Source organism: Ceratotherium simum, chromosome 29, assembly GCF_057802395.1.
Source record: "Ceratotherium simum simum isolate JZ-2026a chromosome 29, ASM5780239v1, whole genome shotgun sequence".
Taxonomy (NCBI): Eukaryota; Metazoa; Chordata; class Mammalia; order Perissodactyla; family Rhinocerotidae; genus Ceratotherium; species Ceratotherium simum.
In genome coordinates, this window is record NC_141928.1 from 418668 (window position 1) to 445833 (window position 27166).

The following is a 27166-nucleotide window of genomic DNA, read 5'->3' on the forward strand; positions in this document are numbered from 1 at the left end:
ATATACAACTATGTACTGGGGCTTTGGGGAGAAAAGAGGAAGACTGGCAACAGATGTTAGCTCAGGGCGAATCTTCCTCAAAAAAAAAAAAAAAAGAATGCTTTGTATTTAGAACTTGGTAAAACCCTATGGCAGAAAAGTAAAACAATTTTTAGAGAACAATAAGAAGAATGAAAAAAAGCCAGTTAAAAATATATGTACTGGGTACTGACATTTATATGTAAAATTCATAATATATGTCTACATATGCACATGCATGTCTAGAAGGAGATTCGCTCCTATTTGAGAGTGAGTCCCTACTACAGGACAGGCATGGAGGCTACAGCGGACAGACACATAAAGTGCCTGTCCTCAAAGTGCAAACATTCTAAAGGGAAGGGGACAGGATGTCAAAATCCCAAAAAAATATGACAAAACAAAAGATAACTTCAGATAAATAAAGCAAGGTAAAGGGACAGAGAAGCAGGGGGTAGCCACGTTAGATATGATGCTCGAGAAAGCATCTCTGGACGAGAATGCTGTGAGCACGAGGACAGGAAGAGCTCAGGCCAGGCAGGGAGGAGCCTGCACATCCAGGGTCAGGCCAGTCCAGTGGCCTTGAAGAGCAGGGGTCTGCACTTTCTGATAACCCCAGTGATTTTATTGCAGGGAGGAGAGTGACTTGAGAGTGTTTTTGTTTGTTTTAGTGTTTAAGGACCCCTCTGGATTCCTGGCAAAGAATGAACCATACAAGCGAGAGTGAGTTAACCAGAATCCCGCAATGGTCCTAAGCCTGCGAGTGTGACCTGCATCGAGCCAAGCGAACGGATCAGATTCCTCTATTCTCCCTCAATATCCGGTTCTCAATCAGGGGCAATTTGCCACCCACAAGATATTTTTCATTTTCATGACGAGGTTCAGGGGAGAGTGACCGGCATCTAGTGGGAAGAAGCCAGGGATGCTGCTAAACATCCTACACTGCACAGGTAACCCTACAACAAAGAATGGCCAGGGCCACACCATCGACACCACGGTGTAAGGCTGAGAAGCCTGCTCTAGACGCCCTCCTTGGTGACTTGTGCCATCTCCTGGTTTAATTTCCTCTAGACAATATAGAGACTTCCACATTTGTATTTCCAGCTCAGACCTCCTTCCACCTGAGAAGATCATCTCCACTTGGATGACTATTAGATATCTTAAGCTTAACATATCCGACACCAAACTCGTGATCACCCCCAAATCTGCTCCTCCTTGGTGTACCCCATCTCTCAGTTCACCACCACTGCCAAAGCTCTGGCCCACAACCTCAAGAATCTGATTTCTCTCTTTCATGTCACAAACCACATCAAATCCATTAGCAAATCCTTTTGGCTCTACCTTCAAAATATTTCTAGAATCTGATCACTTCTCAAGACATCATCCTCGACTTCTCTCACTTCCTATGTGAATATGCAATTTATTTTTAAATCTTGAATGTTCCATCTTTAAAGCAGACCTGAGCCTGACCTTTTTTTTCACTACCTCACCGAGCCACGTCTCTGATAGCAGCTTTTCATCTCATGTGCTTGCACCCTTGCTCCCTTCAGCCAACGGCCCTGTTCAAATATACCTCAGACCTTCCATCTCACCCAGAGAGGTCAAGCCCTGACCTCTGAACCCTCACACCACTGCAGAAACACAGGCCTCCCTGACAACTCCCCAAGACTGCAACAGCACTCGCCTTCCCACACCCGTTCCCTTTGCTCTTCCTTGTCTGCATTCTCTGCTGGGATACAAGCTCCTGTCCATCTGGGTCACTGCTATGTCCCAGGCATACAGTACTTGCTCACTGAGCGGATGGAGGTGGAGGACGTGCAGACTGCAGGGGAGCAGGGACCAGAGACTCAGCAGGGCCCCTTCCTACTCCCCCTGCCTGCTGGTGTGATTCCAGCCTGGGCCCAAGGCAGTCACAAAAAGCAAAGTCCAGTCTGAGTACCTCCCTACAGATTAGCACAGAGCCAACAGTCTCTGTTTACTAGGGAAGTAATATTAAAGGGAAATTTCAAAACAAGTATCACCACCTTAACTCAAAAATTTTCATTTCCTTCCAGTTTCTCTTCGTACGTATACATTTTACATGATTGTGAGCTATATCAATAATTTTTCCCTTAAACATTCCATTGTGTCTCCATAGTCTTCACAATTATCACATTAACAGCAATATAATATTTCATGAAGTTGATGTATCATAAAGTATTTAAGCATTTTCCTATCACTGATCATCTGTAATTTTTCAATTCATCATTACTTTACAAAACACTATTAACATCTTCATAAGTGATAATTACTGTGAATTCATCCATTCACTATTCAACAATATTAAGTGAACAACTAATACATGCAAAGCACTGTCCTCTCTTGAGGTAAAGCCCCAGAAATAAAGATTCCTGGGTCCACGGGTAGTAATAATTTTTGGTCTTTTTGACCAGCCTCCCCGAGCTAGGCTGCCAGCCCAGTGCTCAAAAAAATTAACACCGATTCCTTCCCGCTGCATTCCCTCGCACTGAGGGTCCCTGACACCTGCCTCTGCCCCCTACCCCCCACTGGCCTGTATGAACCATCAAGGTCACCATCCAATTCAGATGCGCCCCACCACCCAGCCTGGACCACCTTGTGGGCTCAGACCCAGAGCAGGTTCCCTACACTTTGCAACTACAAAGACATCTCCCGTTGAGTGTCCATCCAATAACTACATTTAAAAGAAAACCCAGCACAATCCCTATCAGAATCTCACACGGCTTCTTTGTAGAAATTGACAGGCTCACTCTAAAATTCATACGGAAACTTAAGAGACTCAGAATAACCAAAATAATCCTGAAAAAGAACAAAGTTGGAGAACTCACACTTGCTCATTTCAAAACTTACTACAAAGTTATGGTAATCAAGACAATGTGGTACTGGTATAAAGACAGGTATCTGATGAATGGAACATAACTGATAGTCCAGGAATAAACTCATATATCTGTGGTCAACTGATTTTCAACAAACACATCAAGACCACTCAATAGTGAAAGAATAATCTTTTCAACAAATGGTGCTAGGACAACTGGACAGCCACATGCGAAAGAAGTAAGTTGGACCCCCACTTGACACCACATACAAAAATTAACTTAAAATGGATCAAAGATCTAAACATAAGAGCTAAAAAAATAACTCTTAGAAGAAGACATAGGCATAAATCTTAATGACCTAGGATTTGGCAATTGTCTTTTCTATGACACCAAAAGCATAAGCAACAAAAGAAAAATAAACTGGACTTGATCAAAATTAAAAATGTTTGTGCTTCAAAGAATACTATCAAGAAAGTGAAAACACAACCCACAAAAAGGGAAAAAATATTTGAACGTCATATATCTGATAAGGAACCTGCATCTATAATATATAAAGAACACATACAATTCAATAAGAAGACAACCCAATTTAAAAATGGGAAAAGGATCTCAATAGAAATTTCTCCAACAAACATATAAAAATGACCAACAAGCACAAGAAAAAATGTTTGACATCATCACTCATCAGGGAAATGCAAATCAAAACCACAATGAGATAGCACTTCACACCCACTAGGATGACTATAATCAAAAGATGGGGGGCCGGCCCCGTGGCTTAGCGGGTAAGTGTATGCGCTCCGCTGCTGGCGGCCCGGGTTCGGATCCCAGGATCGCACCGACGCACCGCTTCTCTGGCCATGCTGAGGCCGCGTCCCACACACAGCAACTAGAAGGATGTGCAGCTATGACAGACAACTATCTACTGGGGCTTTGGGGGAAAAATAAATAAATAAAATCTTTAAAAAAAAAAAAAAAAGATGGGCCATAACAAGTGTTGGTGATGATATAGAGAAATTGGAACCCTGATCCACTGCTGACGGAAATGTAAAAGGGTGCAGTTGCTGTGGAAGACATTTTCGCAGTTCCTCAAACGGTTACCTCTTATTGAGACAACTGCAGATTTACACAAAGTAAGAACTAACACAGAGGCCCCTGGTACCCTTTGCCCAGTGTCTTAGTTTCCCAGGGTTGCCATAACAAAACACCACACACTGGATGGCTCAGAACAAAGTAAACTTGTTCTTATCTTTTCACAGTTCTGGATGCCAGAAGTCCAAAATCAAGGTGTTGGTAGGGCCAAGCCTCCTCTGAAGTCACTAGGGAAGACTCATGCCTTGCCTCTTCTGGCTTCTCATGGCTGCGGCAATCCTTGACATTTCTTGCTTTACAGATGCAATGCTCCAATCTCTGCCTCTGTTGTCGCATGGCCTTCTTTCCTGTGTCTCTGTCCTCTCCTCTTCTTACAAGGACACCAGTCACTGGACTGAGAACCCACCCTAAATCCAGGATGATTTCATCTCCAGATCCTTAATAAATTACATCAGCAAAGATCCTATGTCCAAATTAAGGTCACATTCTGGGGTTTCAGATGAACATGAATTTGGGAGGATGCTATTCAACTCACTAATATCCAGTTTTCCCCAATGGTAACATATTGCAAAACTACAGTATAATATTGTGGGAGATCAAGATTTGGCCACCCTGAAATATATCTATTTACCTTGATTGTTTTCTCTGAGGGACACTTGACGTCCGCCACTAACTGCCTAAGGAATTTGACATGGTGGCTCCTTCCTGGAACAGATCTTCTATCATGATGGCTGTAATGATAATGTAAAATAGATGTTACAATGGGAGGGGCACCAAGCCCCTTTTATCAAAAAACTCTCTCTCTCCCTGACCACATTATCTATAGACGACCCTAAAAAGAATTGTCTTCTTGCCCTCTGAAGTCCCAGACCACTACCCACCCCCAAAACCTTCCTCACCTTTAGCTACAATACTTAAGCAAGCAGCTTAGAGAGAGGGACGAGTTGCTCATTTCTGAGTTTCTCCCACGTATACATGTTATTAAACTTGGTATTATTTTCTCCTGCTAACCTGTCTTGTTAATTATTTGGCCAGCCATAAGACCCTTAAGGGAAAGGGCAGAGGGGGATTCTCCCTCTTCCACCAACAATATCATAACCACGATACTGAACTGACATTGATGCTGTTGACCTGAAAAGTCTCAAAATGAGTTTATCCAGGAGTAGCCAAAAGAATTACAATTCAGGATGTGCATGGCGAACCAGAGGCAAATCCAACAGACAAAGGAGGGGAGCTGTTTTTATAGAGAAAAAGGGGGAGAGGGAGGGTTTGTTCTGAAAGAAAGTCCACTGGGCCAGAGAAATAGACCAGGGCAGCAACGGCTTCTCATTGGCTGAGCCATGGTGTTTCTCATTGGCTGAGCTGCAGCATTACTCAATGGCTAAGCAGCAGCGCTTCTCATTGGCTGAGCTGCTGCTGGCTGGGGAGAGAAGTCTTCCTTTGGTAGTAACGTAGTTGTACTTCTGGTCTGGGATGCAAGTGGTGAGAGAAATGAGATGTTGTTCTGGGGGCAGAGCTAACAGGATTTTCAGATGGACTGACTGAATATGAGATTAAGAAAAAGAGCAGAATACGAATAATTCCTGTTCAGTATTTTTACAAGGATAAAGGTAAATTTTTATATTAATTTGGGAGAACTAACATCTTTACGATGCCCAAGAACAAGCATTCCATGATTCAGCTCTTTTGTTTCAGGAGTGTTTTACAGTATTCATCATATAAGTTTTGCACATTATTAAACTCATTTCAGAGTATTTTTTTAATCTTTTGTGTTGTTGTTGTAAATGGGGATACTGTTTTGTATATACAAAAGCTATTATTGACTTTTACAAGACAATTTTACATCCAGTTCCTTTACTGAACAATCTCACTGTCTGCATTTTAGCATTGACTCTCACCTTCTCCAGGTATAGTTATCTCACTCGCAAATCGTTTTACTACTTATTTTCTAATTCTTTTGTCTCTAATAGTTCTCTCATCTGTTACATTGCTTAGCCCTACCAATAAAATGTTGGAGATTAGTGGAAATGACAAGCACTCTAACTCTGCAACTGACCTTGGTAGGATGCCTCCAGGGCTTCCCCACCAAGAAAGAAAGACAGACAGAAAGAAAGGCGGGGAGGAAGGATGGAGAGGAAGGAAGGAGGGGTAGGATGGATGGGTAGGATGCATATATAAGATAGACTGCAAGCTTGGAAGAAGATCTGGCCTCACCTGAACTTTGAGACAACTGCGGCCCCCACTGACATCCTGATTATAGCCTTGTTTAAGAGACCCTGTGGCCGGCTCCGTGGCTTAGCGGTTAAGTGCGCGCGCTCTGATGCTGGCGGCCCGGGTTCGGATCCCGGGCGCGCCCCAAGGCACCACTTCTCCGTCCAGCGCGAGGCCGAGTCCCACGTACAGCAACTAGAAGGATGTGAACCTGTGACGTACAACTATCTGCTGGGGCTTTGGGGGGAAAAAAATGAATAAATAAAATCTTTAAAAAAAAATAAAATAAAATAAGAGACCCTGACCCAGGGGGCCCAGCCTGGGGTTCTGACCACAGAAACTGTGGGATAATAAATGTGTGTTGTTTTAAGTCGTTAAATTTGAGGGAATTTGTTACACGGTAATAGATATCTAACATACTATCTTTACTAGGTTAAATTTTAGCAAGTTATATTTTCCTAGGAACGTATCCATTTCATCTAAGTTTTCACATTTATTTGCCAAGAACTGTACAAAATAGTCTCATTTTTTTTGTTGTTCCACAAAGCAAGAAGGTGCTCAATGACTAATGAGGACATGTCAAAAAGACATAAAATCTTGCTTGAAGGACTCCAATTAGCCAAATTGGGGATAATTAAAGCATCAAAAAGAAAAAATGGCGGGCCGGCCCTCTGGCCTAGCGGTTAAGTGCACGCACTCCGCTGCTGGCGGCCCAGGTTCAGATCCCGGGCGTGCACCGACACGCTGCTTCTCTGGCCATGCTGAGGCCGCGTCCCACATACAACAACTAGTAGGATGTGCAACTATGATATACAACTATCTACTGGGGCTTTGGGAGAAAAATAAATAAATAAATAAATAAAATTATAAAAAAAAAGGCAGAAGAGTGTCGGCTAATAAATGGGAAGGAATGACAGAATTAGTTTATTGATTAATTATACATAGGTAAAGGCACCTGCACAATGGAAAGATCTAGCAGACACCATCTTAACCAAGTGACCAAGCTGCAGCTGAAAAATATTGGGACAAACTCACATGTGACTCCTGATGTAATGAAAAAGTCCACACCACCACCTGAATAGTATTCTTGTCAAAATTGCTTAACCTGAATCTAATCAAGAGGAAACAAAGCAGACAGATCCAGACTGCAGATCACTTTACAGAGCAAATGGCCTGGACTCTTCAAAAATGTCCGTGTTGTAAAAGATTTAAGGGGCAGAGGGGCTGGGGGCCTATTCTAGACTACAGAGGATGAAAGGAACAGGCCATCAAATGCTACGTGTTACCTGTGACTTCTTACAAGTCAATAAAGGACACGGGGAACAACTGGGGAAACCTGAACTTGAACAATATACTGTATTGTATAGATTGTTAACAGTATTGTATCAATACTGAATTTCCTGGATGTAATTATTGTGCTGGGGTTACGTGAACACACACTGAAAAACTTAGGGCTAAAGGGTCATGACATCTGCAATGTACTCTCTAACGGTTCATTAATATATTAACAACAACACATCACAGAGAGAAGCATGAATAAAGTAACTGATGAATCTAGGTGAAGTGTATGAGTACTCACTGAATATTCTTTGACATTTTGTAAAGGTTTGAAATGTTTCAAAGTAAGTTGGTAAAAAATCTTTCGAGTTACTACTATGACGTACAATTTAATTTTTAGCTTTTTCGTTACCCAAGTTTACATTCAAAACTTTAAGTTACTTTCTTGTTGTTAGAAGAGCTAAAGCAGATAACAAAATGCTTCACTGTGAAAAAAGATTACCTTTGTTTTTAATCAACAGATTCAGCAAGTTAAGTCATAAAGGTTGAAAAGCTAACAACAAACAAACCAGATCAAGTCCTGTTGAGAAACTATAACAGAAGTGTCAGCATGGGAATTTCTCAATTAGTCACATTTCTGCAAACAGCCTTCAGGACACAGCCTCTAACCAACAAGCAAAACCAGTCAAAGATTCTAATAAAAGACTCATAGGGCCAAAACAGTCACTGCAAAGTCCAAGAACAAAATCCCAAGGGACAGCCCTCAGGTCTTCACAAGCACCAGGTGACCCACAACTTTACCAGACACAGTGACTTGGTTTCCCAGTATACAGCAAATACAAAGGGTGAGTGCTGCCAAGAAAAGAAAGCAGGAGAGGAGAGCGTGTCCACAGACACTCCTGGAGGCCTGGCGAAGAGCCTTCCAGACAGAGGAGCAGGAGTGCAGGGCCCAGTTCATCCGAAAACAGCCAAGAGGCCACTGGGCGGGGAGCACAGCAAGACAGGGGAAGTCGCAGGAAAAGATGGTAGCTAGCCCAGGGCCAGACACCACCCAAGGCCTTGTTGGCCCCGGTGAAGAGCTGGGAAGCCACAGGAAGGCTGCTTGCAGAGCAGAAACACTACGAAGACGCCCAGCCTCCTGGGCAGAGAGCAGAGGGGCCATTGTGAAGCAGGGAGAAGAGGCGGGCTTGGACCAGGAACAGCCCCAGTGGAGGGCAGAAGACATACTCTACAGGTAGAGTCAACGGCATCTTCTGAGGAACACATTCCACAGATGGTGCTGGTCACCGCAGGACAAGCAGCCACAGGAAGCAAGCTCAGGGGTCAAGTAAGAGATGGGTTTCACACTGCCTTGAAAGTGCCCATCAGCCCTCCAAGCAATCAATATGTCCCCAAACCCGGAAGCCAAGCAAAGGTGAGGCTGAGGTCAACACAGCACTGGCTAAGGTCGTTCAGAGTAAGGACACACAGAACAGGGTAACCAGGACAGGGCCCTGGGGCACTTCAGTATCTACAGGTCAGGCTCAAGAGGAGGGTTCTGCAAACAAGACAGAGAAGAAAGGCTCAACGAGGTAGGAAAAAACAGAAGAGCAGGGTGTTCTGGAAGCCAAATGAAGACAACTAATCACTCCTTTTTTCTTGAATTACTATGCCACATGCTGTCGAGAGATCTAGTAAGAAGGAGGCTGAGAACTACCCAGTGGATTTGGCAACACCTAGGATGACAGAACCCTGCTCAAAAGGAGCTCAAAGGTCAGGCCTGGCAGGTCCTGGAGACAGCAAAGGTAGAATGCAGTGTGAGTAACTGGGATTCAATTTACAGAAAGGTAAGGAAGCATGTGAACACAAATACCCCATGTTTTCAAAGCCAGGATGACAGAATGTTCAAGCTGAAAAGCAGCTAAAACCTCGGATGCTCCTGCCATCTCTATGCTCAAAAGGTCTGTGGCAAAGCTGGACCAAAACCTAGAGCTCCCACTAAGCCAGAGCTCCCTCCCACACATATCTCCTAGGCCTGCATATACAAAGACAAGAGAACTGCAACACACACCCACATTACTCTGGTTCCCAGCGGCTCTGACCCACACCCATGCACCTACACTCAAGCTCACGGCTGCGCAGCTGCTAGCGAGCCTGCTTTCCAACTGCTGACTGGTCTTTCTAAAGCCTCACTCCTCCCATCCACAAAGCGGGAGCATTCCTCCAGCCTTTCACTCAGTCCTCTTCTTCTTTAGCCCTTTTTCTGGATAATTAATCTCTCATCTTCTCCCCTAGATTACAGGATTCACATCCTAGATGGTCCAAAGTTAACACAAACTAGAAATGCTCTTCAGGGTAGGGCAGCACTGTCCAATAGACACACGGTACAAGGCACAAGTGTAGTTTTAAATTTTCCAGCAGCCACATTCTAAAAGGAGAAAGAGGAGTAATTAATTTTAATAAATTTTATTTAACCAATACATGTCCAAAATATATCATTTCAACATGCAACCAATATAAAATAATTAGTACCAAAAAAAGAATACAAAATATCTCAATAAGTCTCTGAAATCCAGTGTGCGTTTCACACTTACAGCATATCTCAGTTTGGTGTGGCCACATTTCAAGTGTTCAAAAACCACATGGGGCTGTGGCCAGCTTGTTGGAGATAGCAGCCACCTCTTCACTCCAGTCTGCACATGTGCAGAAGCCAAACTTTCTCCAAGATTCCATTTGGAATCCTGAGCAAAAGACAGCTGCGGTCTCAGTCTGCAGCAGTAATCGGCACACAGGAAGCCTTCCTTTAACCACCCAAGTGGTTAACCATCTCCTCTTTGCTGCTTCTATAACACTTTGTTTACTTTTCTTTTAATAACAATTATCGAACTGTGTAATTGCATGTCTTTCTCAAAACTAGAACACAAGGACCTCCATAAAGACAGGCACCAAGTTTATTCTCATCTGGCTCCCAGTTCGGAAGCTGACACACAGAAGGCATTAAAGGTTTTTTACAAAAACGAACAAATGAATGAAAAATGCACTTGGAAGCCAGTTAATTCCAAAAGGATTCACCCCAGGCCATCACCAAAAAAAAAAAAATCCATAAGCCAATTCTGGCTCCTTCCCCTTTTATATTAAGTTGTATAGCATTTATAGATCACCTCACATGTGCCAGATAATATTCAAGGTGTTGGGAAACTAATAAAAGCTAAAGCCCTACCTTCAGAGAGTTTACAGTCTAGTCATTGAGATAATAATGAAAAAATATATATATAAAGAAACTAGTAATTAAAACACAAAATAAATGTTCTGACATCTCCATCAGAGGTCAGCAAATCACAGCCCACCACCTGCTTCTGTACAGCCTGAAAGCTAAGGATAGTTTTAAGTGTTTAAATACAAGTAAAAATGATCTGAAATTCAAGTCCCGGTATCCACACATCCAGCACCACACAGCCAGGCTCACCTGTCCATACATAGTCTGTGGTGTGCTTTCGTGCTTTGAGGCAGAGCTCAGCAATGCCAAGCAAACGGACCTGCACCGAGTGCTGCCTTATCACCATACTGCACTGGACCTTGTTGTTGTAACCAGTGCATACCTGTCACAGAAAAACAAGAGAAGAGAATAGTGGACTCCAAATGCCAAGTGCTGTGCCTTTAATCCATGGATTACTATGTTATTGACTCAGACGGCAAAGCGCTGTGTTTATCATGAAAGACACTTTAGCTAGGGTAAAAGATGACAACATACATTGACACTACAGACACAGCACTCATCACAAAGTTCACAACTAACAGGAAAGCAACAATGAGAAAAGTCAGAAAATTCCAAGAAGCTCAACAAACTCCAAGTAAGATAAACTCAAAGAGATCCTTACCTAGACACATCATAATCAAACCGTCAAAAGCCAAAGACAGAAAATCTTGAATGCAGCAAGAGAACAACTTATCATGTACAAGAGACCCTCAATAAGATTAACAGCTGATTTCTCATCAGAAACCATGGAGGCCAGAAGGCAGTGGAATGACACACACAAAGTGTTGACAGAAAAAGACTGTCAACCAAGAATTCTATATACACGAAAATATCTTCACAAACAAAGGAGAAATTAAAACATTCCAAGATAAAGAAAAGAGAGAATTTGTCGCTGGCAGACCTACCCTACAAGAAATATTAAGCAAGTCCTTCAGGCTAAATGAAAGGACCCTAGAGAGTAACTCAAATCCATATGAAGAGATAAAGAACACCAGAAAAAAACACCACACAGGTAAATATAAAAGGCAACATAAATGTATTTTTAGTTGTAACTCTTTTTTTCTCTTATATGATTTAAAAACAAGTGCATAAAGCAATAATTGTAAATCTATGTAGACGGGCATACCATGTACAAAGATGTAATTTGTACAACAATAACAGCACAAGAAGGACAAAAGAAATGGAACTATATAGGAGCAAATTTTTTGCATACTATTTTAATAAAACTGGTATTAATCCAAACTAGACTGTTATAAATTAAAATATTAAATGGTAATCCCAAGGGAAACAAAGAAATAAAAAGTACAGTCAAACAACAAGGGAATTAAAATGGTACACTAGAAAATATCTATTTAACACAAAAGAAGAAAGTAAAGGAGGAACAGAGGAACAAAAAGACATAAGACATATGGAAAACAAATACCTAACTAACAATGTAAATCATACATTTTCTGTAATAACATTAAATTTAAATGGATTAAATATTCCAATTAAAAAGCAGAGATTGACTAAATGAATAAAAGAATATGATCCAACTGCAGGTTGTCTAGAAGAGACACACCTTAGACTGAAAGACAAAGAGATTCACAGCCAGAAAAAGATGCAATGCAAAGAGAAATCATAAGAGAAGTGGCTATACTGATATTAGACAAACCAGACTTTACAACAAGAAATATCACTAGAGGGCCGGCCCCATGGCTTAGCGGTTAAGTGCACACGCCCCACTACTGGCAGCCTGGGTTCAGATCCCGGGCGTGCACCGACGCACCGCTTCTCCGGCCGTGCTGAGGCCGCGTCCCACATACAGCAACTAGAAGGATGTGCAACTATGACATACAACTATCTACTGGGGCTTTGGGGAGGAAAAAAAAGGAGGAGGACTGGCAATAGATGTTAGCTCAGAGCCAGTCTTCCTCAGCAAAAAGAGGAGTATTAGCATGGATGTTAGCTCAGGGCTGATCTTCCTCACACACGAAAAAAGAAATATGACTAGAGAAAGAGGAACATTTCATAATGGTAAAAGGGTCAAAACAACAGGTAGACATAACAACTATAAATACGCACAACTAACAACAGAGCCTCAAAATACATGAAGCAAATAATGGCAGAACTGAAAGGAAAAGAAAATTCGACAATAATAGTGAAGACTCCAAAACCCTACTGTCAGTAACTGATAGAGTAACCAAAAAGAAGAAAATGAGGAAGGTTAAGGAAGACTCAACAGCACAGACCACCTCCCTCTGACACACAGGGAAGAGCCACCTAACGCTGCACAGCACACATTTTGTTCAGGTGCTCACCAACACTCTCAGGACAGAATGTAATCTGAGTCATCGAAAAGAAATCTAACAAACTGAAATTAAACCAAGTATGTCCTCTGACCATCATGGGAGTATACTAAAAATCAACAACACAGGGAAATCTAGGAAATATCTAAATACTTAAATTTAACAACACACTTCTAAATAACCCATGGGTCAAAGAAGTCACAAGGGAAAATAGAAAATACTTTTAACTGAAAAAAAAACAAAACGTATCAAAATGTATAGGAGGCAGCTTGTTTTAGTTTTCTAGGGCTGCTGTAATAGACTACCGTAAACTACGTAAATTAAAACAACAGAAATTAATTGTCTCACAGTTCTGGAAGCCAGAAGCCCACAATCACAGTGCCAGATGGGTCAGGCTCTCTCTGATGGCTCTAGGGAAGCCTCCTTCCTTGCCTCTCCAGCTTCTGGTGTTTGCCGGCAATCCCCGGCTTGCAGACACATCACTCCAGTCACATGGCCATCTTCTCCCTGTGTCTCTTTACGCTGTCTTCCCTCCCTACATGTCTGTGCTCACTACGCATTCTCCTCTCTTATGCTGACACCAATCATACTGAATTAGGGGCCCACCCTACTCAAGTACAACCTCATCTGAACTCATCTGCAATGACCCTATTTCCAAATAAGGTCACATTCTGAAGTAGTCAGGGGGAGGGCAGGACTTCAACATATCTTTTTGGGGGACACAATTCAATTCATAACACAGCTAAAGAAGCACTTTGAGGGAAATGTATAGCTTTAAACTACATCAGAAAAGAAGAACTCAAACAAAGATCCTAAGCTTCCACCTTCAGAAACTAGAAAAACAGCAAACTAAACCCAAAGCAAGCAAAAGAAAGGAAATAAAGAGTGGAAATAAATGAAACAAAGAATATCAACAAAATCAAAACTTACTTCTTTGAAACTTCAACATAACTCACGAACCTTTAGCTAGACTGACCAAGAAAAAGAGAGAAGACTCAAGTTAATAAAATCAGGAATGAAAAAGAGAATATTACTACCAATTCTCTAAAAAATAAAAAAGATTATAAGGGAATACTATAAGCAACTGTATGCCAACAAAGCAGATACCCTAGATGAAAAAACAAATTCCTAGAAAGAAACAAAACACCAAAATGACTCAAGAATAAACAGAAAATCTGAACATCTATAACAAGTAAAGAGATTAAATTAATAATCAAAAAACTTCCAGCAAAGAAAAGCCCAGAACCAAATGGCTTCACAGGTGAATTCTACCAAACATTTAACACCAATCCTTCACAAACACTTACAAAAAATAGAAGAGAATATACTTCCCAACTTATCCTATGAAACTGGTATTACCCAGACACCAACCACACAATCACACACACAAAAAGAAAACTACAGACCAATATGATATCCCTTATGAATACAGATGAAAAAAACCTCAACAAAATATTAGCAAACCAAATGCAGAAAGATGTAAAAAGGATTTAGATACCATGACAAAATGGTTTTACTGCAGAAACGCAGAGTTGGTTCAACATATGAAAATCAATGTACTATACCATATTAACATAATAAAGGACAAAACCATATGATCATCTCAACAGATGCAGAAAAAGCATTTAACAAAATCCAATACCTCTTTCTGATAAAAAACACTTAATAAACTAGGAATAGAAGGGAACTTCCTCAACCTGATAAAGGGCATCTACGAAAACTCAAGGCTAACATCACACTTAACGGTGAAAGACGGAAAGCCTTCCCCTAAAGTCAGGAAAGAGACAGAGATGGCCGCTTTCACCACTTCTATTCAGCATTTTACTGGAGGTTCCAGTTAGAGCAATCAGGCAAGGAAAAGAAATAAACGGCATCTAGGTTTGGAAGGAAGAAGCAAAACTATCTCTATTCCCAGACAACATGATCTAGTATACGGAAAATCCAAAGGAATCCACAAAAAAACTATTACAGCTAATAAACAACTTAGCAAGGTTGCAAGATACAAGACCCATATACAAAAATCAATTGTATTTCTATACACTAGCAATGAACAACCTAAAAATGAAATTAAGAAAACAATTTCATTACAAAAGCATCAAAAAGAATACTTAGAGACATATTTAACAAAAGAAGTGCAAGATTTATACATGAAAACATTGTTACATTCAAGGGGCCGGCTCCGTGGTGTAGTGGTTAAGTGCGCGCTCTCCACTGCTGGTGGCCCGGGTTTGGATCCTGGGCGCGCACCGACGCACCGCTTGTCATGCCATGCTGTGGCGGCGTCCCATATAAAGTGGAGGAAGATGGACACGGATGTTAGCTTAGGGCCAGTCTTCCTCAGCAAAAAGAAGAGGATTGGCATGGATGTTAGCTCAGGGCTGATGTTCCTCACACACACACACACACACAATAAATATTTTTTAAAAAAAAGAAATTCAAGAGTTAAGAAATGGAAACACACTCTGTATCTTATTCTTCCAGGTGCTTATTTCTTTTTTTTTTTTTTTTTTTGTGAGGAAGATCAGCCCTGAGCTAACACCCATGCTAATCCTCCTCTTTTTTTGTTGAGGAAGACCAGCTCTGAGCTAACATCTATTGCCAATCCTCCTCCTTTTTGTTGTCCCCCCAAAGCCCCAGTAGATAGTTGTATGTCATAGTTGCACATCCTTCTAGTTGCTGTATGTGGGACGCAGCCTCAGCACTGCCAGAGAAGCCGTGCGTCGGTGCGCGCCCGGGATCCGAACCCAGGCGGCCAGTAGCGGAGCGTGGGCACTTAACCGCTAAGCCACGGGGCCGGCCCCTCGGGTGCTTATTTCTTTCACTTATCTACTCCTTTTTGCTCTTCCTGCACATACACGTCAAGAGTCTGACCTATCCCTAGCACCTCAGCTGTTCCCACCCTCGTCCAAGCTCCCATCTCTCATTGGGACTCCCTCAATGTCTCCTGAATGTCCTTCTGTGCCCACCCTTGCCCTGCACTGCAGCTGGAGCAGTTCACCCCTCCACCCAAACCCTCTGGCAGCTGAGGCCTTACACAGCTGCCCCTCCCTGCTCCATCCCTCTGTCCACCACATCTCCACTGTGCCACAGTACCCGGCTTTCTCCAATGAACCACCAACCCTGGGCAAGTGAGTCACCTCTCTGGCCTCCGTCTCACCTGTAAGGCTGGGATAACAGTTCCTGACTGGAAGGCCTGCGTCACAAGTAAACAAATGAAAACAGGTAAAGTGCTCACAGTTCGCCCACCACCGGGAAGGAAAGCATCGTGTAACTAGAGAAGGGCCTCTGCGTCATTTGAAAGTACCAAGCTACCCAGCCATAGTCTTCTCTGGAACTAACAGATGGTAGCATTTCTTGCAAAGTGTTAAGAATCCTGAACATCATACAAGAGCAAAGAAGGAAGAGCAAACACAAAAGCAATGTTCCGAGAAAAAACACGTGATAACCTACAGGGGCAATGATTCCCTCAACACATTCTGGAACATGTAGGAACTGTTCTAGAAGTTCTGATCTTGATTCTAAAATCCACGCCACAAAGTTCTCACTCCATTGTGCCATCCAAGAGTTTGCACTCATTCACTAATTGCTCATAAAATAAAACAAATCAATTTTTCTTACAAGGCAACTCTTCTTAAAATAACCCAAGCAGTTAAGGCCTACCAAATGAAGTCTCTGTCACTTACAGAGTCTTATGACAACATTGCCACAAAGTATTTCACACACTAGACAAACAATATTCTATTGTTACAAATTTCAACTTAAGAAACAAGGCTAGGCAGCTGAATTTGGTTAACAACATCCAGCCAGCCTACGTCTGTCCTCCCTTCTTGGTGACCCACCCTTGAAACTTCAGTGGTGGACAGAGCTGGCCCTGACTTCCTCTGGGCAGTGGGAGAGCAAGTGAGCTCTTCCTTTACTCCTGTGTCCTGTTGGGTCCCCAGCACCAGAACACAGGGATCATCTAGGATCCACCAGCCTTCACTGCACTTCCAGGGAAGGGGAGCCCCCTCTCACTGCTTACTGTAGGCAGCCTCAGTCCAGGCCCCCACAAATCTCAAACACCTTAGTTCTCTGCCCAGCAAATGCGTGTATTCTTTCAGGTCCTACCCAAACAGCATCTCTTGGGGAAGTCCTCGCTCACCCCCCAGACAGACCGAAGCCTTCTGCCCCAGCGTCCAGCACCTCTGGGCAGCATGACAATGCATGTGATTCCTGCCACTCGACCCTTCTGGAACACCTGCTGTGCGGCTCCACCCTAAGGTGCCAGTGCACACAGGTGGTACCAAACTGACTCACGCACCTTGGTCCCAGAGATCTGAACCAGGAAGGGGAGGCTGCCCCAAATCTCAGTTCAGCATGCTTAAGGGTAACGGACAAAACTAAAAGAAAGTTCTGCACACCTGGAGGAGAGAAGTTTGAACTTGAGACCAGGGAGAAAGTCAGTCTATAAAGCAGTACAAACAGAACAAAACAGAAGAATGGCCACAAGGGTGGGCATTATCCTCTTTTCTTTTTCTTTTTTTCTTTGTGAGGAAGATCAGCCCTGAGCTAACAGTCGATGCCAATCCTCCTCTTTTTCTGCTGAGGAAGACTGGCCCTGGGCTAACATCCATGCCCATCTTCCTCTGCTTTATATGGGACGCAGCCACAGCATGGCCTGACAAGCGGTGCGTCAGTGCGAGCCCGGGATCCGAACCCGGGCCGCCAGCAGCAGAGCGCGCGCACTTAACCGCTATGCCACAGGGCCGGCCCCGGGCATTATCCTCAAATAGGGATTTCTGAGGGGCCTCTGCCCACACACCACAGTCACGGCTGTCCTGTCTTACTGCCCCACATATGCAGACAACAAATGCCAAGCACATGAGAAAGTCCAACAGCTTCCCTAAAGACACAACTGCATCCATTGCCAGACTGGGTACCTTGAGAGTGAGACCCAGGCCAACTTCCCAAAGTAGGCACTCAGCAGAAACCTCTGCCACAGAGGGGAGCAAGGGAGAGGGGACAGAGATAAGAAGGAGGCTAGCAGCCCACCTGTTCCTGTCATACACATACAAATGTTAAAAAGCAAAATTAAATGATCTTTTAACTGTTAATAAAAAACAAACTGGAAACATGAAGAACGAGGAACAAGGCCACCTGTATCTAACCTGCATCTCCACCACACTAAGTACTAGGCATTGCCTTGCATGATGACCAAACAGTTTACAGCAGATAGACAAAAAAACGGAGACAGAAATTAGAGAAGAGAAAGAACAAGCAGTAAGGGCTATATGCTTCCTGTTGAGCTGCCTGATTTGCCCAGGAACATGCTGTGCGAGGGGAGGCAGAAGACTCCAGTGCCCATGGGGCAACCTGCTCGCTCCACAGACTGGACTGAGTGCACTTCTGTGAGGTGACACGTCACCAGTACGCTCAGGAACGATCATGCCTCCTCCTACCATCCCTGGTTTGACGCTAAAACAGTTTATGGGTAGGAAGTTTGAATTTAACTGCTTCTGACTTTTATTTATTTATTTCTTTGTGAGGAAGATCAGCCCTGAGCTAACATCCATGCTAATCCTCCTCTTTTTGCTGAAGAAGACCGGCTCTGAGCTAACATCTGTTGCCAATTCTCCTCCTTTTTTTTTTTCCCCAAAGCCCCAGTAGATAGCTGTATGTCATAGTTGCACATCCTTCTAGTTGCTGTATGTGGGACGCAGCCTCAGCATGGCCGGAGAAGCGGTGCGTCGGTGCGCGCCCTGGATCCGAACCCAGGCCGCCAGTAGCGGAGCGCATGCACTTCACCGCTAAGCCACGGGGCCGGCCCCTATGTAGTAATTTCCACCTGTTGATCAATGCTAACAGCAAGAGACATTAAGGAGTTACTACGAAAAACCAGTCTTCTAGAGCCTCACGTATGTGGTTTTCTCACTTAGGGCAAAACTGACACTGAAGTGCAGTGGGTAAAGGATGGCCTTTCTGGTAAACGATGCTGGTTCAAGTGCAGATTCATATAGAAGATAACGAATCTTGATCCCCACACCTCAAACTACATGCAAAAAACTGATTTCAGAAAGTGCAAACTAACCCCAAAGCAAGCAGAAGAATTAATCAAGATTAGAGTAGAAGTAAATGAAAGAGAAGAGAAAAACAGAGCATATCAACAAAAGCTGATGCTTTGAAGAGATAACAGAATTCACAAAACTTTAGCTAAACTGATGAAGAAAAAAAGACATTGAAAGAAATTAGAGAAGACCTAAAACAATGGAAAGACATCCCATGCTCATGGATCAGAGGACTTCATGTCTTTAAGACGGTAATACTCCCCAAAGGAATCTACAAATTCAATGCAATCCCTATCAAGATCCTAAAAGGCTTTTTTGCAGCTATGGACAAGCTAATCCTAAAATTCACATGGAATTGCAAGGGACCCAGAAGAGCAAAACAAAATTGGTGAACTCACACTCCCCAATTTTGAAACTTACTACAAAGCTACAGTATTCAAGATAGTGTGGTACTGGCACAAGGACACACATGTAAGTCAATGTACTGGAACTGATGTTAGCTCAGGGTGAATCTTCCTCAGCAAAAAGGAAAAGAAGTACTGGAACTGAGTCTAGAAATGAGTCCTAACATCTAGGATCGACTGACTGATGATTTACAACAAAGGTATGACGATAACTCCAGGGGAAAGAACAGTCTTTTCAACCAATGGTGCTGGAACAACTAGATTTCCACATGCAAAAGAATAAAGTTGGACCCCTATCTCACACCATATACAAAAATTAAGTCAAATAGATCATAGACCAAAATATAAGAGCTAAAACTATAAAATTTTTAGAAGAAAACACAGGGTATCTTCATGACATTGGATTTGGCGATGGACTCTTAGATATGACACCAAAAGCACAAGCAACAAAAGAAAAAAACAGATAAATTGGACTTCATCAAAATTAAAAACATTTGCACTTCAAAGAACACTATCAAAAAAGTGAAAAGACAACCTACAGAATGAGAGAAAATATTTGCTAATCATATATCTATATGGGATTTGTATATACAATCTTCAATATTCAAAAAACTTTCACAATTCAACAACAAAAATGCAAACAATCCAATTGAAATGGGCAAAGGATTACTAGAGACATTTCTGCAAAGGAGATACACAAATGGCCAATAAGCCAAAAAAAACCCTAAACATCATTAGTCATTAGGGAAATCCAAATCAAAACCACAACAAGGGGGCCAGCCCGGTGGCGCAAGCGGTTAGGTGTGCGCACTCCGCTGCAGCGGCCCAGGGTTCGAGGGTTCAGATCCTGGGCACACACCAACACACCGCTTGTCGGGCCATGCAGTGGCGGCGTCCCATATAAAGTAGAGGAAGATGGGCATGGATGTTAGCCCAAGGCCAGTCTTCCTCAACAAAAAAAAAAAAAGAGGAGGATTGGCAGATGTTAGCTCAGGGCCGATCTTTCTCACAAAAAAAAAAAAAACACACAACAAGGGTCCAAGCGACGTCACCATCAAGGCGGAGTGAGTTGTTCCGTTAGTCTTTCCCCTTTAAGTTACAACTAAATGGACATTCATTAACCAGCAGAGGACTCCCTGTACAGCAGAACAGGACTTCTGACAGATCCACGCAGCCATACACCTGGATCGCCAGGAGGCAGTGGAAATAGGCGAGCGCACCCCTCCCTGGCCCCAGCAGCAGCGAGCAAGGTCATGGATGCTCACACAGCAGCCGGCGTGACTGTAAGAGGAGGCAGGACAGCCTGGCCTGCATGAACGTTTTCGGAGTTGCAGCCCAGCCCACAGGAGCACCCACTGTCCCACGGCACCCTGCCGGTGGGAATGCTCAGCCCTACCTGCTGAGCACAGCGCAGGCGAGAAGGTGCCCCCGCCTCCGGAGCACAGCAGCCCCCAGGATCCACCAAGCGCCAGCGCAGCCCCTACGTGGGCACCCCTCCCCCCTAGTGCAGTGCAGGTGAGAAGGCGCCCCACCCATGGAGCACAGCAGCTCATGGGTCCCATTGAGTGGCAGCTCAGCCTCCACATAGGTGCTCCTCCTGCCTAGCACACAGCAGCTCAGCTGGTCCCCTGCCAAGCACAGAGGCCCTGCCTATGCTGCCCCACCTGCCTGCTCAGCACAGAGGCCTGCCCACAGGAGCAGAACTTGCAGAGCCGCTGCGGCCGGCCTGGGCAAACACAGAGCAGCCCTACCTGCACGACTTCCAGCAGATGGGGCAGGATCAGAACACACAGCTCCTGCCCCCCTCCCAGCGGTGGCACGTGGAATCTGCGAACTGATACTACCACAAATGTACCAGCAAAGGATCACTTCATCAAACACCATGAAGAACTACATTAACACTTCAGAGCAGAAGAAAAATGACAAGTCTCCAGAAACCAATCCTGAACTCACAGAAATTTACAATCTAAATGACAGAGAATTCAAAATAGTTGTCACAAAGAAACTCAAGGAGGGGCCGGCCCCATGGCGTAGTGGTTAAGTTCAGCGCACTCCACTTCAGTGGCCAGAGTTCACGGGTTAGATCCCAGGCACAGACCTACATCACTCATCAGCCATACTGTGGCAGCAACCCACATATAAAGTGGAGAAAGACTTGCACAGTTGTTAGGTCAGGACTAATCTTCCTCTAGCAAAAAAAGACAAAGACTGGCAACAGATGTTAGCTCAGGGCTAATCTTCCTCAGCAAAAAAAAAAAGAAAAAAGAAAAAAGAAACTCAACGAATTACAAGCAAACTCAGGGGGCCAGCCCAGTGGCATAGTGCTTAAATTCACATGCTCTGCTTCAGCAGCCCAGGGTTCACAGGCTTGAATCCCAGGCACGGACCAACGCACCACTCATCAAGCCATGCTGTAGCAGCATCCTACATACAAAATAGAGAAAGATGGGAACAGATGTTAGCTCAGAGCCAATCCTCCTCAGAGGAAAGAAAGAAGGGAAGGAAGGGAAGGGAGGGGAGGGGAGGGGATTGGAGGGAAGGAAGGAAGAAAGAAAGGAAGAAAACTCAGAAAGTTCAATGAGCTCAGAATGAGCAGAAGGAATACTTCACCAAAGAGACTGAAACTCTAAAAAAAAGAAAAAACCAAACAGAAATTCTGGATATGAAGAACACAATTAATGAGAAAAAAAAATAATCTAGAATCCAAAAAAAATAAAGCTGATGTTACAGAGGACAGAACTAGTCATTCAGAAGACAGAAATAAAGAAATACTTCAGGTGGAGGAGGAAAGAGAACTAAGATTTTTAAAAATGAAGAAATTCTTCGATAAATTTCTGACTCAATTAGGAAAAGCAACCTAAGGATTATAGGTATTTCAAGGGAGAATGGAGCAGAAAGCCTGTTCAAAGAAATAATAGCTGAGAACTTCCCAAACCTGTGAAGAAACTGGATTTACAAGCACATGAAGCCAACAGAACTCTTAATTACATCAACGCAAAAAGAACTTCTCCAAGGCATATACTATTAAAACCGGCAAAAGTCAATGACAAAGAAAAAATATTAAGGGCAGTAGGGCAGAAGAAAATAACCCACAAAGGAACCCATATTGGGTTTTCAGTGGATTTCTCAGCAGAAACCTTACAGGCTAGGAGAGAATGGAATGATATATTCAAAATACTGAAAGAGAAAAACTTCCAGCCAAGAATACTCTATATAGCAAAACTATCCTCCAGATATGATGGAGAAATAAAAGCCTTGCCAGATAAACAAAAGCTGAGGGAGTTCATTGCCACTATACCTCCCTTACAAGAAATGATGAAGGAAGCCCTCCAACCTGTAACAAAAGGCAAAGGTTTACAAAGCCTTGAGCAAGGAGATAAATAGACAAAATCAGAAAATTGCAGCTCTATATCAGAATAGGTCAGTAAACAATTATAACATAAAAGACAAAAGGAAGGAAAGCATCAAAAATAACCATAAACACTTCAATTTAGTCACAAACTCACAACACAGAAAAGAACAATTTGTGACAAGAGTAACTCAGAAGGGGAAGAGGAGAGGGATGGAAGCTGCTTAGGCTAATGGAGATAAGAGGCTATCAGAAAATGGACTATCATATCTATGAGATCTTTTATACAAACCTCACGGTAACCACTAAACAAAAAAATCAGAGCAGAGTCACAAATCACAAATAAAAAGAAAACAGAGAAAACCACCAAACTGAAACGGCAGTCAGAAATACAAGAGAAAAGAAACAATGGAAATATGGAACCGGAAAACAAGAGATAAAATGGCAGTATTGACCCCTCATATATCAATAATCACTCTAAATGTAAATGGATTGCATTCTCCAATCAAAAAACAAAGACTGAGGCCGGCCCCGCGGTGTAGCGGTTAAGTGCGTGCGGCCCGCTGCTGGCGACCCGGGTTCGGATCCCAGGTGCGCACCGATGGACCACTTGTCAGGCCATGCTTCGGCGGGGTCCCATATAAAGTAGAGGAAGATGGGCACAGATGTTAGCCCAGGGCAAGTCTTCCTCAGCAAAAGGAGGGGGATTGGCATGGATGTTAGCTCAGGGCTGATCTTCCTCACAAAAGAAAAACAAAGAGTGGCTGGATGGATCAAAAATCAAGACCCATGGGCCAGCCCCGTGGCTTGGTGGTTGGGTGAGCGCGCTCCACTGCTGGCGACCCGGGTTCGGATCCCGGGCTCGCACTGACGCGCTGCTTCTCCGGCCATGCTGAGGCCGCGTCCCACATGCAGCAACTAGAAGGATGTGCAGCTGTGACACACAACTATCTACTGGGGCTTTGGGGGGAAAAGTAAATAAATAAAATCTTTAAAAAAAAAATAAAAAATCAAGACCCAACAATATGCTGCCTCCAGGAAACACATCTCAGCTCTAAAAACAAACATAGGTTCAGAGTGAAGGGATGGATGACGATACTCTAAGCAAATGGCAAGCAAAATAAAGCAAGTGTTGCCATACTTATATCAAAGTAGACTTCAAAATAAAAAAGGCAAAGAGAGACAAAGAGGGGCAGTATATAATGACAAAAGGGACATTCCATCAAGAGGACATAACACTTATGAATATATGTGCACCTAACACAGGAGCACCAAAGTATACAAAGCAACTATTAACAGACCTAAAGGGAGAAAGTGACAGAAACACAATAATAGTAGGGGACCTCAACACCTCACTTACATCAATGGACAGATCATCCAGACAGAAAGCCAACAAGGAAACAGTGGCCTTAAATGAAATACCAGACAAGATGGACTTTATAGATACATATAGAACATCCTATCCAAAAACAGCAGAATACACATTCTTCTCAAGTGCACATGGAACATTCTCAAAGATAGACCATATGTTGGGAAACAAGGCAGGCCTCAATAAATTTAAGAAGATTGAAATCATAGCAAGCATCTTTTCTGAGCACAATGCTATGAAACTATAGATTCACTACAAGAAAAAGGCTAGGAAAGTCACAAATATGTGGAGACTAAACAACACGCTACTGAACAACCACTGGATCAATGAAAAAAATAAAAAATACCTGGAGACAAATGAAAATGAGAATACAACATACCAACTCTTATGGGATGCACCAAAAGCAGAACTAAGGAAAATTTATAGCAATACAGGCCCACCTCAACAAAGAAGAAAAATCTCAAATAAGTAATCTTAAACTACACCTAACAGAACTAGAAAAGGAAGAACAAAGCCCAAAGTCAGCAGAAGGAGGAAAATAATAATTAGAGCAGAAATAAGTAAAATAAAGCCTTAAAAAAACGATAGAAGGGATCGATGCAACTAACAGCTGGTTCTTTGAAAAGACAAACAAAATTGACAAACCCTTAGCCAGAGTCACTAAGAAAAAAAGAGAGAAGGCACAAATAAATAAAATTAAAAATGAAAGAAGAGAAATTACAACGGATTCCACAGAAACACAAAGAATTATGAGAGAATACTACGAAAAACTATACACCAACAAATTGGACAACATAGAAGAAATATATAAATTCTTAGACTCATACAACCTCGCAAAACTGAATCAAAAAGAAATAGAGAACCTGAATAGACCAATCACAAGTAAAGAGATTGAAACAGTAATCAAAAAGCTCCCAAAAAACAAAAACAAAAGTACAGGACAAGATGGCTTCTCTGGAGAATTGTACCAAACATTCAAAGAAGATTAATATCTATCCTTCTCAAACTATACCAAAAAACTGAAGATGGAATGCTTCCTAACTCATTCTATGAGGACAACATTATCCTGATACCAAAACCAGACAAGAACAACACAAAGAAGGAACATTACAGGCCAATATCACTGATGAACATAGATGCAAAAATTCTCAACAAAATATGGTGAGAATATGGAAAAAAAAGAACCCTCATACAATGCTGGTGGGAATGCAAACTGGTGCAACCAATATGGAAAACAGTATGGAGAGTTCTCAAAAAATTAAAAATAGAAATACCATACAATCCAGCTATCCCAATACTGGGTACTTATCCAAAGAACACGAAATCAACAATTCAAAGAGATTTACACACCCCATGTTCATTGCAGCATTATTCATAACAGCCAAGACATGGAAGCAACCCAGGCACCCATCAACTGATGAATGAATAAAGAAGATGTGGCATATATATATACAAGAGACTACTACGCAGCCATAAAAAAAGACAAAATCGTCCTATTTGGAACAGCATGGATGGACCTTGAGGGTATTATGTTAAGTGAAATAAGCCAAACACCACATCTGACCGGGCAAGAGAAACAATAGAAAAAATAAACAAATGGGACTACATCAAACTAAAAAGCTTCTGCACAGCAAAGGAAACCATCAACAAAACGAAAAGACAACCTAACAATTGGGAGAAGATATTTGCAAACCATACATCTGATAAGGGCTTAATCTCCAAAATATATAAAGAACTCATGCATCTCAACAACAAAAAAACTACCAACCCAATTAAAAAATGGGCAAAAGACCTGAACAGACATTTCTCCAAAGAAGATATACAGATGGCCAACAGACACATGAAAAGATGTTCAAAATCACTAACTATCAGGGAAATGCAAATCAAAACTACAATGAGATATCACCTCACGCCCGTCAGAATGGCTATAATTAACAAGACAGGAAACAACATGTGTTGGAGAGGATGTGGAGAGAAGGGAACTCTCATACACTGCTGGTGGGAGTGCAAACTGGTGCAGCCACTATGGAAAACAGTATGGAGATTCCTCAAAAAATCAACGATAGAACTACCATATGATCCAGCTATTCCACTGTTGGGTATTTATCCAAAGAACTTGAAAACACCAATTTGCAAAGGTACATGCACCCCTGTGTTCATTGCAGCCTTATTCACGATAGCTAAGACTTGGAAGCAACCTAAGTGCCCATCAAGGGACGAATGGATAAAGAAGCTGTGGTATATATACACAATGGAATACTACTCAGCCATAAGAAACAATGAAATCCAGCCATTTGTGACAACATGGATGGACATTGAGGGTATAATGCAAAGTGAAATAAGTCAGAGGGAGAAGGCCAAATACCGTATGATTTCCTTCATTAAGTAGTAGATAATAACAACAATAAACAAACACATAGGGACAGAGATTGGATTGGTGGTTACCAGAGGGGAAGGGGGGAGGGAGGAGGGTGAAAGGGATAATTCGGTACATGTGTGTGGTGATGGGTTGTAATTAGTATTTTGGTGGTGAACATGATGTAGTCCATGCGGAAATAGAAGTACAATGATGTACACCTGAAATTTTTGCAATGTTATAAACCAATGTTTCTGCAATAAACAAGGAAAGAATTATAAAAAAAAAAAAAAAAGGAAAAAAAAATAAGTGAAATAAGCCAGACAGAGGGCCGGCCCCATGGCTTAGTGGTTAAGTACGCGCGCTCCGCTGCTGGAGGCCCGGGTTCGGATCCCGGGCGTGCACCGACGCACCACTTCTCCAGCCATGCTGAGGCCACGTCCCACATACAGCAACTAGAAGGATGTGCAGCTATGACACACAACTATCTACTGGGGCTTTGGGGGAAAAATAAGTAAATAAAAATTAAAAAAATAATAAAATAAACCAGACAGAGAAAAACAAACACTGTATGATTTCACGTATATATGGAAGATAAATAAACACATAGATAAAGAAAGCAGATTAGTGGTTACCAGAGGGGAAGGGGTGGGGGGAGTGGGCGAAAGGGGTAAAGGGGCACATATGTATAGTG

General features: G+C 42.7%; 1 protein-coding gene across 2 annotated transcripts in view; it reads right to left on the reverse strand.

Moving 5' to 3' along the window:
- Positions 1-27166, reverse strand: part of EHMT1 (euchromatic histone lysine methyltransferase 1) — a 198887-nt gene that overhangs the window by 158845 nt on the left and 12876 nt on the right. Inside the window, exon 1 of one of the 2 annotated variants that reach the window (XM_087418680.1) lies at positions 4570-4644. The exons of the other annotated variant lie outside the window; for it this stretch is intronic. The gene's annotated coding sequence lies outside the window, so the exon portion shown is untranslated. Of the gene's footprint in view, positions 1-4569; positions 4645-27166 lie in introns of those variants that run through there. 2 annotated transcript variants of the gene reach the window in all.